Source organism: Hypanus sabinus, chromosome X1 (genome assembly GCF_030144855.1).
Source record: "Hypanus sabinus isolate sHypSab1 chromosome X1, sHypSab1.hap1, whole genome shotgun sequence".
Taxonomy (NCBI): domain Eukaryota; kingdom Metazoa; phylum Chordata; class Chondrichthyes; order Myliobatiformes; family Dasyatidae; genus Hypanus; species Hypanus sabinus.
The window spans coordinates 25380628-25393751 of NC_082738.1; the positions used below are offsets into that span (position 1 = coordinate 25380628).

The 13124-nt window shown below is 52.5% G+C and overlaps 1 protein-coding gene across 1 annotated transcript in view; it reads left to right on the forward strand.

Annotated features, from left to right (window-relative positions):
* The window catches only part of LOC132384712 (zinc finger protein GLI1-like), a 219245-nt gene that overhangs the window by 38746 nt on the left and 167375 nt on the right, over positions 1 to 13124 (forward strand). The window lies entirely within an intron of this gene.

Here is a 13124-nt window from a genome sequence, read left to right on the forward strand (position 1 = left end):
GAGGGACTGTGCAGAAGAGTTTGTCAGTGTAGATGTGAGGTGTGGAGTGTCAGTGTGAAGTCACCGTCCTTTGGGGGTGAAGGTTTCTGCCGGACTGTGGAGAGGAGTGTGTCAGTGTTGGTCTGAGGTGTGGAGTGTCAGCGTGAAGTGTCAGTGTATGTGGGGGGGTGAATGGTTCTGAGGGACTGTGTTGCGTCGTGTGTGAGTGTAGGTGTGATGTGTGGATTGTCAGTGTGAAGTGACAGTGTATGACGGGGGAAGGGTTCTGAGGGACTCTGGAGATGAGTGTGTGAGTGTAGGTGTGAGGTGTGGAGTGTCATTGTGAAATGAAAGTGCATGGGGGTGAAGGGTTCTGAGGGACTGTGGAGAGGATTATGTCAGTGTCGGTGTGAGGTGTGGAGTGTCAGTGTGAAGTGACAGTGTATGGGGGGGTGAAGGGTTCTGAGGGACTGTGGAGAGGAGTGTGTGAGTGTAGGTGTGAGGTGTGGATTGTCAGTATGAAGTCACAGTGTATGGTGGTGAAGAGTTCTGAGGGACTGTGGAGAGGAGTGTGTGAGTGTAGGTGTGAGGTGTGGAGTGTCAGTGTGAAGTGACAGTGTATGGGGGGTGAAAGGTTCTGAGGGACTGTGGAGAGGAGTGTGTGAGTGTAGGTGTGAGGTGTGGAGTGTCAGTGTGAAGTGACAGTGTATGGGGGGGTGAATGGTTCTGAGGGACTGTGCAGAGGAGTGTGTGAGTGTAGGTGTGAGGTGTGGAGTGTCAGTGTGAAGTCACAGTGTAAGAGGAGGTGCAGGGTTCTGAGGGACTGTGGAGAGGAGTGTGTGAGTGTAGGTGTGAGGTGTGGAGTGTCAGAGTGAAGTGACAGTGTATGGGGGGTGAAAGGTTCTGAGGGACTGTGGAGAGGAGTGTGTGAGTGTAGGTGTGAGGTGTGGAGTGTCAGTGTGAAGTCACAGTGTATGTGGGGGTGAAAGGTTCTGAGGGACTGTGGAGAGGAGTGTGTGAGTGTAGGTGTGAGGTGTGGAGTGTCAGTGTGAAGTGACAGTGTATGGGGGGGTGAATGGTTCTGAGGGACTGTGCAGAGGAGTGTGTGAGTGTAGGTGTGAGGTGTGGAGTGTCAGTGTGAAGTCACAGTGTAAGAGGAGGTGCAGGGTTCTGAGGGACTGTGGAGAGGAGTGTGTCAGTGTAGGTGTGAGGTATGGAGTGTCAGTGTGAAGTGACAGTGTATGAGGGGTGAAGGGTTATGAGGGACTGTGGAGAGGAGTGTGTCAATGTAGGTGTGAGTTGTGGAGTGTCAGTGTGAAGCGACAGTGTATGGGGGTGAAAGGTTCTGAGGGACTGTGGAGAGGAGTGTGTGAGTGTCGGTGTGAGGTTTGGAGTGTCAGTGCGAAGTCACCGTCCTTTGGGGGTGAAGGTTTCTGCCGGACTGTGGAGAGGAGTGTGTCAGTGTTGGTCTGAGATGTGGAGTGTCAGTGTGAAGTGACAGTGAATGGGGGGTGAAGGGTTCTGAGGGACGGTGGAGAGGAGTGTGTGAGTGTAGGTTTGATGTATGGATTGTCAGTGTGAAGTGACAGTGTATGAGGGCTGAAGGGATCTGAGGGGCTGTGGAGAGGAGTGTGTGAGTGTAGGTGTGAGGTGTGGAGTGTGAGTATGAAGTCACAGTGTATGGGGGTGAAGAGTTCTGAGGGACTGTGGAGAGGAGTGTGTGAGTGTAGGTGTGAGGTGTGGAGTGTCAGTGTGAAGTGACAGTGAATGGGGGGTGAAGGGTTCTGAGGGACGGTGGAGAGGAGTGTGTGAGTGTAGGTTTGATGTGTGGATTGTCAGTGTGAAGTGACAGTGTATGAGGGCTGAAGGGATCTGAGGGGCTGTGGAGAGGAGTGTGTGAGTGTAGGTGTGAGGTGTGGAGTGTGAGTATGAAGTCACAGTGTATGGGGGTGAAGAGTTCTGAGGGACTGTGGAGAGGAGTGCGTGAGTGTAGGTGTGAGGTGTGGAGTGTCAGTGTGAAATCACAGTGTAAGAGGGGGTGAAGCGTTCTGAGGGACTGTGGAGAGGAGTGTGTCAATGTAGGTGTGAGGTATGGAGTTTGAGTATGAAGTCACAGTGTATGGGGGGTGAAGGGTTCTGAGGGACTGTGGAGAGGAGTGTGTCAGTGTAGGTGTGAGGTGTGGAGTGTCAGTGTGAAGTGACAGTGTATGAGGGGTGACGGTTTATGAGGGACTGTGGAGAGGAGTGTGTCAGTGTAAATGTGAGGTGTGGAGTGTCAGTGTGAAGTGACAGTGTCTGAGGGGTTGAATGGTTCTGAGGGACTTGAGAGGAGTGTGTCAGTGTAGGTGTGAGGTGTGGAGTGTCAGTTTGACATCACAGTTTATGAGGGGTGACGTCTTCTCAGGGACTGTGGAGAGGAGTGTGTCAGTGTTGGTCTGAGGTGTGGAGTGTCCGTGTGAAGTGACAGTGTATGAGTGGGTGAAGGGTTCTGACGGACTGTGGAGAGGAGTGTGTGTGTGTAGGTGTGAGGTGTGGAGTGTAACTGTGAAGTGATAGTGTATGAGTGGGTGAAGTGTTCTGAGGCACTGTGGAGATGAGTGTGTCAGTGTAGGTGTCAGGTTTGGATTGTCAGTGTGAAGTTTCAGTGTATGGGGGTGTGAAGGGTTCTGAGGGACTGTGGAGAGGAGCGTGTGAGTGTAGCTGTGAGGTGTGGAGTGTCAGTGTGAAGTCACAGTGTATGAGGGGGTGAAGGGTTCTGAGGGACTGTGGAGAGGAGTGTGTGAATGTAGGTGTGAGGGGTGGAGTGTCACTGTGAAGTGAAAGTGTATGAGGGGGTGAAGGATTATGAGGGACTGTCGAGAGGAGTGTGTGAGTGTAGGTGTGAGGTGTGGAGTGTCAGTGTGAAGTGATAGTGTATGAGCGGTGAAGGGTTCTGAGGGACTGTGGAGAGGAGTGTGTGAGTGTAGGTGTGAGGTGTGGACTTTCAGTGTGAAGTCACAGTGTATGGGGAGGGTGAAGGGTTCTGAGGTACTGTGGAGAGGTGTGTGTTAGTGTTGGTGTGAGGTGTAGAGTGTCAGTGTGTAGTCACAGGTTATGAGGTGGTGAACGGTTCTGAGGGACTGTGGAGAGGAGTGTGTCAGTGTAGGTGTGAGGTGTGGAGTGTCATTGTGAAGTGACAGTGTATGGGGTGTGCAGGGTTCTGAGGGACTGTGGAGAGGAGTGAGTGAGTGTAGATGTGAGATGTGGAGTGTCAGTGTGAGGTGACAGTGTTTGAGGGTGAACGGTTCTGAGGGACTGTGGAGAGGAATATGTGAGTGTAGGTGTGAGGTGTGGAGTGTCAGTGTGTAGTCACAGGTTATGAGGTGGTGAACGGTTCTGAGGGACTGTGGAGAGGAGTGTGTCAGTGTAGGTGTGAGATGCGGAGTGTCAGTGTGAGGTGACAGTGTTTGAGGGTGAACGGTTCTGAGGGACTGTGGAGAGGTGTGTGTTAGTGTTGGTGTGAGGTTTGGAGTGTCAGTGTGAAGTGACAGTGTATGAGGTGAAGGGTTCTGAGGGACTGTGGAGAGGAGTGTGTGAGTGCAGGTGTGAGGTGTGGAGTGTCAGTGTGTAGTCACAGGTTATGAGGTGGTGAACGGTTCTGAGGGACTGTGGAGAGGAGTGTGTGAGTGTAGGTGTGAGGTGTGGAGTGTCAGTGTGAAGTGACTGTGTATGTGGGGTGAAGGGTTCTGAGGGACTGTGGAGAGGAGTGTGTGAGTGTAGGTGTCAGGTGTGGAGTGTCAGTGTGAAGTGACTGTTTATGAGGGGGTGATGGGTTCTGAGGGACTGTGGAGAGGAGTGTGTCAGTGTAGGTGTGAGGTGTGGAGTGTCAGTGTGAAATCACTGCGTATGAGGGGTGAAGGGTTCTGAGGGACTGTGGAGAGGAGTGTGTGAGTGTAGGTGTGATGTGTGGATTGTCAGTGTGAAGTGACAGTGTATGAGGGCTGAAGGGATCTGAGGGGCTGTGGAGAGGATTGTGTGAGTGTAGGTGTGAGGTGTGGAGTGTCAGAGTGAAGTGACAGTGTATGGGGGTGAAGGGTTCTGAGGGACTGTGGAGAGGAGTGTGTTAGTGTAGGTGTGAGGTGTGGATTGTCAGTGTGAAGTCACAGTGTAAGAGAGGGTGAAGGGTTCTGTGGGACTGTAGAGAGGAGTGTGTGAGTGTAGGTGTGAGGTGTGGAGTGTCAGTGTGAAGTGACTGTGTATGTGGGGTGAAGGGTTCTGAGGGACTGTGGAGAGGAGTGTGTCAGTGTAAGTGTGTGGTGTGGAGTGTCAGTGTGAAGTGACAGTGCATGATGGGTGAAGGGTTCTGAGGGACTGTAGAGAGGAGTGTGTTAGTGTAGGTGTGAGGTGTGGAGTGTCAGAGTGAAGTGACAGTGTATTGGGGGTGAAGGGTTCTGAGGGACTGTGGAGAGGAGTGTGTGAGTGTAGGTGTGAGGTGTGGAGTGTCAGTGTGAAGTGACAGTGTATGATGGATGAAGGGTTCTGAGGGATTGTGGAGAGGAGTGTGTGAGTGTAGGTGTGAGGTGTGGAGTGTCAGTGTGAAGTGACAGTGTATGGGGGGGGTGAAGGGTTCTGTGGGACTGTGGAGACGAGTGTGTCAGTGTAGGTGTAAGGTGTGGGGTGTCAGTGTGAAGTGACAGTGTATGGGGATGAAGGTTTCTGAGGGACTGTGGAGAGGAGTGTGTCAGTGTAGGTGTGAGGTGTGGAGTGTCACTGTGAAGTGACAGTGTATGAGTGGTGAAGGGTTCTGTGGGACTGTGGAGACGAGTGTGTCAGTGTAGGTGTGAGGTGTGGGCTGTCAGTGTAAAGTGACAGTGTATGAGGGGGTGAAGGGTTCTGAGGGACTGTGGAGAGGAGTGTGTCAGTATAAGTGTGAGGTGTGGAGTGTCAGTGTAAAGTGACAGTGTATGAGGGGGTGAATGGTTCTGAGGGACTGTGGAGAGGAGTGTGTGAGTGTAGGTGTGAGATGTGGCGTGTCAGTGTGCAGTCACAGTGTATGATACGGTGAAGGGTTCTGAGGGACTGTGGAAAGGAGTGTGTGAGTGTAGGTGTGAGGTGTGGAGTGTCAGTGTGAAGTCACCGTCCTTTGGGGGTGAAGGTTTCTGCCGGACTGTGGAGAGGAGTGTGTCAGTGTTGGTCTGAGATGTGGAGTGTCAGTGTGAAGTGACAGTGTATGGGGGGTGAAGGGTTCTGAGGGACGGTGGAGAGGAGTGTGTGAGTGTAGGTGTGAGGTGTGGAGTGTCAGTGTGAAGTGACAGTGTATGGGGGGTGAAGGGATCTGAGGGGCTGTGGAGAGGAGTGTGTGAATGTAGGTGTGAGGTGTAGAGTGTCAGTGTGAAGTCACAGTGTATGACGGGGGAAGGGTTCTGAGGGACTGTGGAGATGAGTGTGTGAGTGTAGTTGTGAGGTGTGGAGTGTCAGAGTGAAGTGACAGTGTATGGGGGGGTGAAGGGTTCTGAGGGACTGTGGAGAGGAGTGTGTGTGTGTAAGTGTGAGGTGTGGAGTGTCAGAGTGAAGTGACAGTGTATGGAGGGTGAAGGGTTCTGAGGGACTCTGGAGATGAGTGTGTGAGTGTAGGTGTGAGGTGTGGAGTGTCATTGTGAAATGAAAGTGCATGGGGGTGAAGGGTTCTGAGGGACTGTGGAGAGGATTATGTCAGTGTCGGTGTGAGGTGTGGAGTGTCAGTGTGAAGTGACAGTGTATGAGGGGGTGAAGGGTTCTGGGGGACTGTGGAGAGGAGTGTGTGAGTGTAGGTGTGAGGTGTGGAGTTTCAGTGTGAAGTAACAGTGTATGAGGGTGAAGGGTTCTGAGGGACTGTGGAGAGGAGTGTGTGAGTGTCGGTGTGAGGTGTGGAGTGTCAGTGTGAAGTGACAGTGTATGGGGGGGTGAAGGGTTCTGAGGGACTGTGGAGAGGAGTGTCTGAGTGTAGGTGTGAGGTGTGGAGTTTCAGTGTGAAGTAACAGTGTATGAGGGTGAAGGGTTCTGACGGACTGTGGAGAGGAGTGTGTGTGTGTAGGTGTGAGGTGTGGAGTGTAACTGTGAAGTGATAGTGTATGAGTGGGTGAAGGGTTCTGAGGGACTGTGGAGAGGAGTGTGTGAGTGTAGGTGTGAGGTGCGGACTGTCAGTGTGAAGTGACGGTGAATGAGGGGTGACGGTTTCTGAGGGACTGTGGAGAGTAGTGTGTCAGTGTAGGTGTGAGGTGTGGAGTGTCAGTGTGAAGTGACAGTGTATGGGTTTCGAAAGGTTCTGAGGGACTGTGGAGAGGAGTGTGTCAGTGTAGGTGTGAGGTGTGGAGTGTCAGTGTGAAGTGACAGTGTATGGGTTTCGAAGGGTTCTGAGGGACTGTGGAGAGGAGTGTGTCAGTGTAGGTGTGAGGTGTGGAGTGTCAGTGTGAAGTGACAGTGTATGGGTTTCGAAGGGTTCTGAGGGACTGAGGAGAGGAGTGTGTGAGTGTAGGTGTGAGGTGTGGAGTTTCAGTGTGAAGTGACAGTGTATGGGGTGAAGGGTTCTGAGGGACTGTGGAGAGCAGTGTGTTAGTGTCGGTGTGAGGTGTGGAGTGTCAGTGTGAAGTGACAGTGTATGGGGGGTTGAAGGGTTCTGAGGGACTGTGGAGAGGAGTGTGTGAGTGTAGGTGTGAGGCGTGGTGTGTCAGTGTGAAGTTACCGTCTTTTGGGGGTGAAGGTTTCTGCGGGACTGTGGAGAGGAGTGTGTGAGTGCAGGTGTGAGTTGTGGAGTCTCAGTGTGCAGTCACAGTGTATCAGGGTGAAAGGTTCTGAAGGACTGTGGAGAGGAGTGTGTCAGTGTCGGTGTGAGGTGTGGAGTGTCAGTGTGAAGTGACAGTGTATGGGGGGTTGAAGGGTTCTGAGGGACTGTGGAGAGGAGTGTGTGAGTGTAGGTGTGAGGTGTGGAGTGTCAGTGTGAAGTGACAGTGTATGAGGGGTGAATGGTTCTGATAACTGTGGACAGGAGTGTGTGAGTGTAGGTGTGAGGTGTGGAGTGTCAGTGTGAAGTGACTGTGTATGAGGGGTGACGGTTTCTGAGGGACTGTGGAGAGTAGTGTGTCAGTGTAGTTGTGAGGTATGGAGTGTCAGTGTGAAGTGACAGTGTATGGGGGTGTGAAGGATTCTGAGGGACAGTGGAGAGGAGTGTGTCAATGTAGGTGTGAGTTGTGGAGTGTCAGTGTGAAGCGACAGTGTATGGGGGTGAAAGGTTCTGAGGGACTGTGGAGAGGAGTGTGTGAGTGTCGGTGTGAGGTTTGGAGTGTCAGTGCGAAGTCACCGTCCTTTGGGGGTGAAGGTTTCTGCCGGACTGTGGAGAGGAGTGTGTCAGTGTTGGTCTGAGATGTGGAGTGTCAGTGTGAAGTGACAGTGAATGGGGGGTGAAGGGTTCTGAGGGACGGTGGAGAGGAGTGTGTGAGTGTAGGTTTGATGTGTGGATTGTCAGTGTGAAGTGACAGTGTATGAGGGCTGAAGGGATCTGAGGGGCTGTGGAGAGGAGTGTGTGAGTGTAGGTGTGAGGTGTGGAGTGTCAGTGTGAAGTCACAGTGTATGACGGGGGAAGGGTTCTGAGGGACTGTGGAGATGAGTGTGTGAGTGTAGGTGTGAAGTGTGGAGTGTCAGTGTGAAGCGACAGTGTATGGGTTTGAAGGGTTCTGAGGGTCTGAGGAGAGGAGTGTGTGAGTGTAGGTGTGAAGTGTGGATTGTCAGTGTGAAGTGACAGTGTATGAGGGTGAAGGGTTCTGAGTGACTGTGGACAGGAGTGTGCCAGTGCAGGTGTGAGGTGTGGAGTGTCACTGTGAAGTGACACTGTATGAGGGCTAAAGGGTTCTGAGGGACTGTGGAGAGGAATGTGTGAGTGTAGGTGTGAGTTGTGGAGTGTCAGTCTGAAGTGACAGTGTATGTGGGGGTGAAAGGTTCTGAGGGACTGTGGAGAGGAGTGTGTGAGTGTAGGTGTGAGGTGTGGAGTGTCGGTGTGAAGTGACAGTGTATAGGGGTGAAGGGTTCTGAGGGACTGTGGAGAGGAGTGTGTCAGTGTCGGTGTGAGGTGTGGAGTGTGAGTATGAAGTCACAGTGTATGAGGGGTGAAGAGTTTTGAGGGACTGTGGAGAGGAGTGTGTGAGTGTAGTTGTGAGGTGTGGAGTGTCAGTGTGAAGTGACAGTGTATGGGGGTGTGAAGGGTTCTGAGGGACTGTGGAGAGGAGTCTGTGAGTGTTGGTGTGAAGTGTGGAGTGTCAGTGTGAAGTGACAGTGTAAGGAGGTGAAGGTTTCTGAGGGACTGTGGAGAGGAGTGTGTGAGTGTAGGTGTGAGGTGTGGAGTGTCAGTGTGAAGTGACAGTGTATGGAGGGTGAAGGGTTCTGAGGGACTGTGGAGAGGAGTGTGTAGGTGTAGGTGTGAGGTGTGGATTGTCAGCGGGAAGTGACAGTGTATTAGTGTGTGAAGGGTTCTGAGGGACTGTGCAGAAGAGTTTGTCAGTGTAGATGTGAGGTGTGGAGTGTCAGTGTGAAGTCACCGTCCTTTGGGGGTGAAGGTTTCTGCCGGACTGTGGAGAGGAGTGTGTCAGTGTTGGTCTGAGGTGTGGAGTGTCAGCGTGAAGTGTCAGTGTATGTGGGGGGGTGAATGGTTCTGAGGGACTGTGTTGCGTCGTGTGTGAGTGTAGGTGTGATGTGTGGATTGTCAGTGTGAAGTGACAGTGTATGACGGGGGAAGGGTTCTGAGGGACTCTGGAGATGAGTGTGTGAGTGTAGGTGTGAGGTGTGGAGTGTCATTGTGAAATGAAAGTGCATGGGGGTGAAGGGTTCTGAGGGACTGTGGAGAGGATTATGTCAGTGTCGGTGTGAGGTGTGGAGTGTCAGTGTGAAGTGACAGTGTATGGGGGGGTGAAGGGTTCTGAGGGACTGTGGAGAGGAGTGTGTGAGTGTAGGTGTGAGGTGTGGATTGTCAGTATGAAGTCACAGTGTATGGTGGTGAAGAGTTCTGAGGGACTGTGGAGAGGAGTGTGTGAGTGTAGGTGTGAGGTGTGGAGTGTCAGTGTAAAGTGACAGTGTATGAGGGGGTGAAGGGTTCTGAGGGACTGTGGAGAGGAGTGTGTGAGTGTAGGTGTGAGGTGTGGAGTGTCAGTGTGAAGTCACAGTGTATGTGGGGGTGAAAGGTTCTGAGGGACTGTGGAGAGGAGTGTGTGAGTGTAGGTGTGAGGTGTGGAGTGTCAGTGTGAAGTGACAGTGTATGGGGGGGTGAATGGTTCTGAGGGACTGTGCAGAGGAGTGTGTGAGTGTAGGTGTGAGGTGTGGAGTGTCAGTGTGAAGTCACAGTGTAAGAGGAGGTGCAGGGTTCTGAGGGACTGTGGAGAGGAGTGTGTCAGTGTAGGTGTGAGGTATGGAGTGTCAGTGTGAAGTGACAGTGTATGAGGGGTGAAGGGTTATGAGGGACTGTGGAGAGGAGTGTGTCAATGTAGGTGTGAGTTGTGGAGTGTCAGTGTGAAGCGACAGTGTATGGGGGGTTGAAGGGTTCTGAGGGACTGTGGAGAGGAGTGTGTGAGTGTAGGTGTGAGGTGTGGAGTGTCAGTGTGAAGTGACAGTGTATGAGGGGTGAATGGTTCTGATAACTGTGGACAGGAGTGTGTGAGTGTAGGTGTGAGGTGTGGAGTGTCAGTGTGAAGTGACTGTGTATGAGGGGTGACGGTTTCTGAGGGACTGTGGAGAGTAGTGTGTCAGTGTAGTTGTGAGGTATGGAGTGTCAGTGTGAAGTGACAGTGTATGGGGGTGTGAAGGATTCTGAGGGACAGTGGAGAGGAGTGTGTCAATGTAGGTGTGAGTTGTGGAGTGTCAGTGTGAAGCGACAGTGTATGGGGGTGAAAGGTTCTGAGGGACTGTGGAGAGGAGTGTGTGAGTGTCGGTGTGAGGTTTGGAGTGTCAGTGCGAAGTCACCGTCCTTTGGGGGTGAAGGTTTCTGCCGGACTGTGGAGAGGAGTGTGTCAGTGTTGGTCTGAGATGTGGAGTGTCAGTGTGAAGTGACAGTGAATGGGGGGTGAAGGGTTCTGAGGGACGGTGGAGAGGAGTGTGTGAGTGTAGGTTTGATGTGTGGATTGTCAGTGTGAAGTGACAGTGTATGAGGGCTGAAGGGATCTGAGGGGCTGTGGAGAGGAGTGTGTGAGTGTAGGTGTGAGGTGTGGAGTGTCAGTGTGAAGTCACAGTGTATGACGGGGGAAGGGTTCTGAGGGACTGTGGAGAGGAGTGTGTCAGTGTAGGTGTGAGGTGTGGAGTGTCCGTGTGAAGTGACAGTGTATGAGGGGTGAAGGGTTCTGAGGGACTGTGGAGATGAGTGTGTGAGTGTAGGTGTGAAGTGTGGAGTGTCAGTGTGAAGCGACAGTGTATGGGTTTGAAGGGTTCTGAGGGTCTGAGGAGAGGAGTGTGTGAGTGTAGGTGTGAAGTGTGGATTGTCAGTGTGAAGTGACAGTGTATGAGGGTGAAGGGTTCTGAGTGACTGTGGACAGGAGTGTGCCAGTGCAGGTGTGAGGTGTGGAGTGTCACTGTGAAGTGACACTGTATGAGGGCTAAAGGGTTCTGAGGGACTGTGGAGAGGAATGTGTGAGTGTAGGTGTGAGTTGTGGAGTGTCAGTCTGAAGTGACAGTGTATGTGGGGGTGAAAGGTTCTGAGGGACTGTGGAGAGGAGTGTGTGAGTGTAGGTGTGAGGTGTGGAGTGTCGGTGTGAAGTGACAGTGTATAGGGGTGAAGGGTTCTGAGGGACTGTGGAGAGGAGTGTGTCAGTGTCGGTGTGAGGTGTGGAGTGTGAGTATGAAGTCACAGTGTATGAGGGGTGAAGAGTTTTGAGGGACTGTGGAGAGGAGTGTGTGAGTGTAGTTGTGAGGTGTGGAGTGTCAGTGTGAAGTGACAGTGTATGGGGGTGTGAAGGGTTCTGAGGGACTGTGGAGAGGAGTCTGTGAGTGTTGGTGTGAAGTGTGGAGTGTCAGTGTGAAGTGACAGTGTAAGGAGGTGAAGGTTTCTGAGGGACTGTGGAGAGGAGTGTGTGAGTGTAGGTGTGAGGTGTGGAGTGTCAGTGTGAAGTGACAGTGTATGGAGGGTGAAGGGTTCTGAGGGACTGTGGAGAGGAGTGTGTGAGTGTAGGTGTGAGGTGTGGATTGTCAGTGTGAAGTGACAGTGTATGGGGGTGAAAGGTTCTGAGGGACTGTGGAGAGGAGTGTGTAGGTGTAGGTGTGAGGTGTGGATTGTCAGCGGGAAGTGACAGTGTATTAGTGTGTGAAGGGTTCTGAGGGACTGTGCAGAAGAGTTTGTCAGTGTAGATGTGAGGTGTGGAGTGTCAGTGTGAAGTCACCGTCCTTTGGGGGTGAAGGTTTCTGCCGGACTGTGGAGAGGAGTGTGTCAGTGTTGGTCTGAGGTGTGGAGTGTCAGCGTGAAGTGTCAGTGTATGTGGGGGGGTGAATGGTTCTGAGGGACTGTGTTGCGTCGTGTGTGAGTGTAGGTGTGATGTGTGGATTGTCAGTGTGAAGTGACAGTGTATGACGGGGGAAGGGTTCTGAGGGACTCTGGAGATGAGTGTGTGAGTGTAGGTGTGAGGTGTGGAGTGTCATTGTGAAATGAAAGTGCATGGGGGTGAAGGGTTCTGAGGGACTGTGGAGAGGATTATGTCAGTGTCGGTGTGAGGTGTGGAGTGTCAGTGTGAAGTGACAGTGTATGGGGGGGTGAAGGGTTCTGAGGGACTGTGGAGAGGAGTGTGTGAGTGTAGGTGTGAGGTGTGGATTGTCAGTATGAAGTCACAGTGTATGGTGGTGAAGAGTTCTGAGGGACTGTGGAGAGGAGTGTGTGAGTGTAGGTGTGAGGTGTGGAGTGTCAGTGTGAAGTGACAGTGTATGGGGGGTGAAAGGTTCTGAGGGACTGTGGAGAGGAGTGTGTGAGTGTAGGTGTGAGGTGTGGAGTGTCAGTGTGAAGTCACAGTGTATGTGGGGGTGAAAGGTTCTGAGGGACTGTGGAGAGGAGTGTGTGAGTGTAGGTGTGAGGTGTGGAGTGTCAGTGTGAAGTGACAGTGTATGGGGGGGTGAATGGTTCTGAGGGACTGTGCAGAGGAGTGTGTGAGTGTAGGTGTGAGGTGTGGAGTGTCAGTGTGAAGTCACAGTGTAAGAGGAGGTGCAGGGTTCTGAGGGACTGTGGAGAGGAGTGTGTCAGTGTAGGTGTGAGGTATGGAGTGTCAGTGTGAAGTGACAGTGTATGAGGGGTGAAGGGTTATGAGGGACTGTGGAGAGGAGTGTGTCAATGTAGGTGTGAGTTGTGGAGTGTCAGTGTGAAGCGACAGTGTATGGGGGTGAAAGGTTCTGAGGGACTGTGGAGAGGAGTGTGTGAGTGTCGGTGTGAGGTTTGGAGTGTCAGTGCGAAGTCACCGTCCTTTGGGGGTGAAGGTTTCTGCCGGACTGTGGAGAGGAGTGTGTCAGTGTTGGTCTGAGATGTGGAGTGTCAGTGTGAAGTGACAGTGTATGAGGGTGAAGGTTTCTGAGGGACTGTGGAGAGGAGTGTGTGAGTGTAGGTGTGAGGTGTGGAGTGTCAGAGTGAAGTGACAGTGTATGAGCGGGTGAAGGTTTCTGAGGGACTGTGGAGAGGAGTGTGTGAGTGTAGGTGTGAGGTGTGGAGTGTCAGTGTGAAGTGACAGTGAATGGGGGGTGAAGGGTTCTGAGGGACGGTGGAGAGGAGTGTGTGAGTGTAGGTTTGATGTGTGGATTGTCAGTGTGAAGTGACAGTGTATGAGGGCTGAAGGGATCTGAGGGGCTGTGGAGAGGAGTGTGTGAGTGTAGGTGTGAGGTGTGGAGTGTGAGTATGAAGTCACAGTGTATGGGGGTGAAGAGTTCTGAGGGACTGTGGAGAGGAGTGCGTGAGTGTAGGTGTGAGGTGTGGAGTGTCAGTGTGAAATCACAGTGTAAGAGGGGGTGAAGCGTTCTGAGGGACTGTGGAGAGGAGTGTGTCAATGTAGGTGTGAGGTATGGAGTTTGAGTATGAAGTCACAGTGTATGGGGGGTGAAGGGTTCTGAGGGACTGTGGAGAGGAGTGTGTCAGTGTAGGTGTGAGGTGTGGAGTGTCAGTGTGAAGTGACAGTGTATGAGGGGTG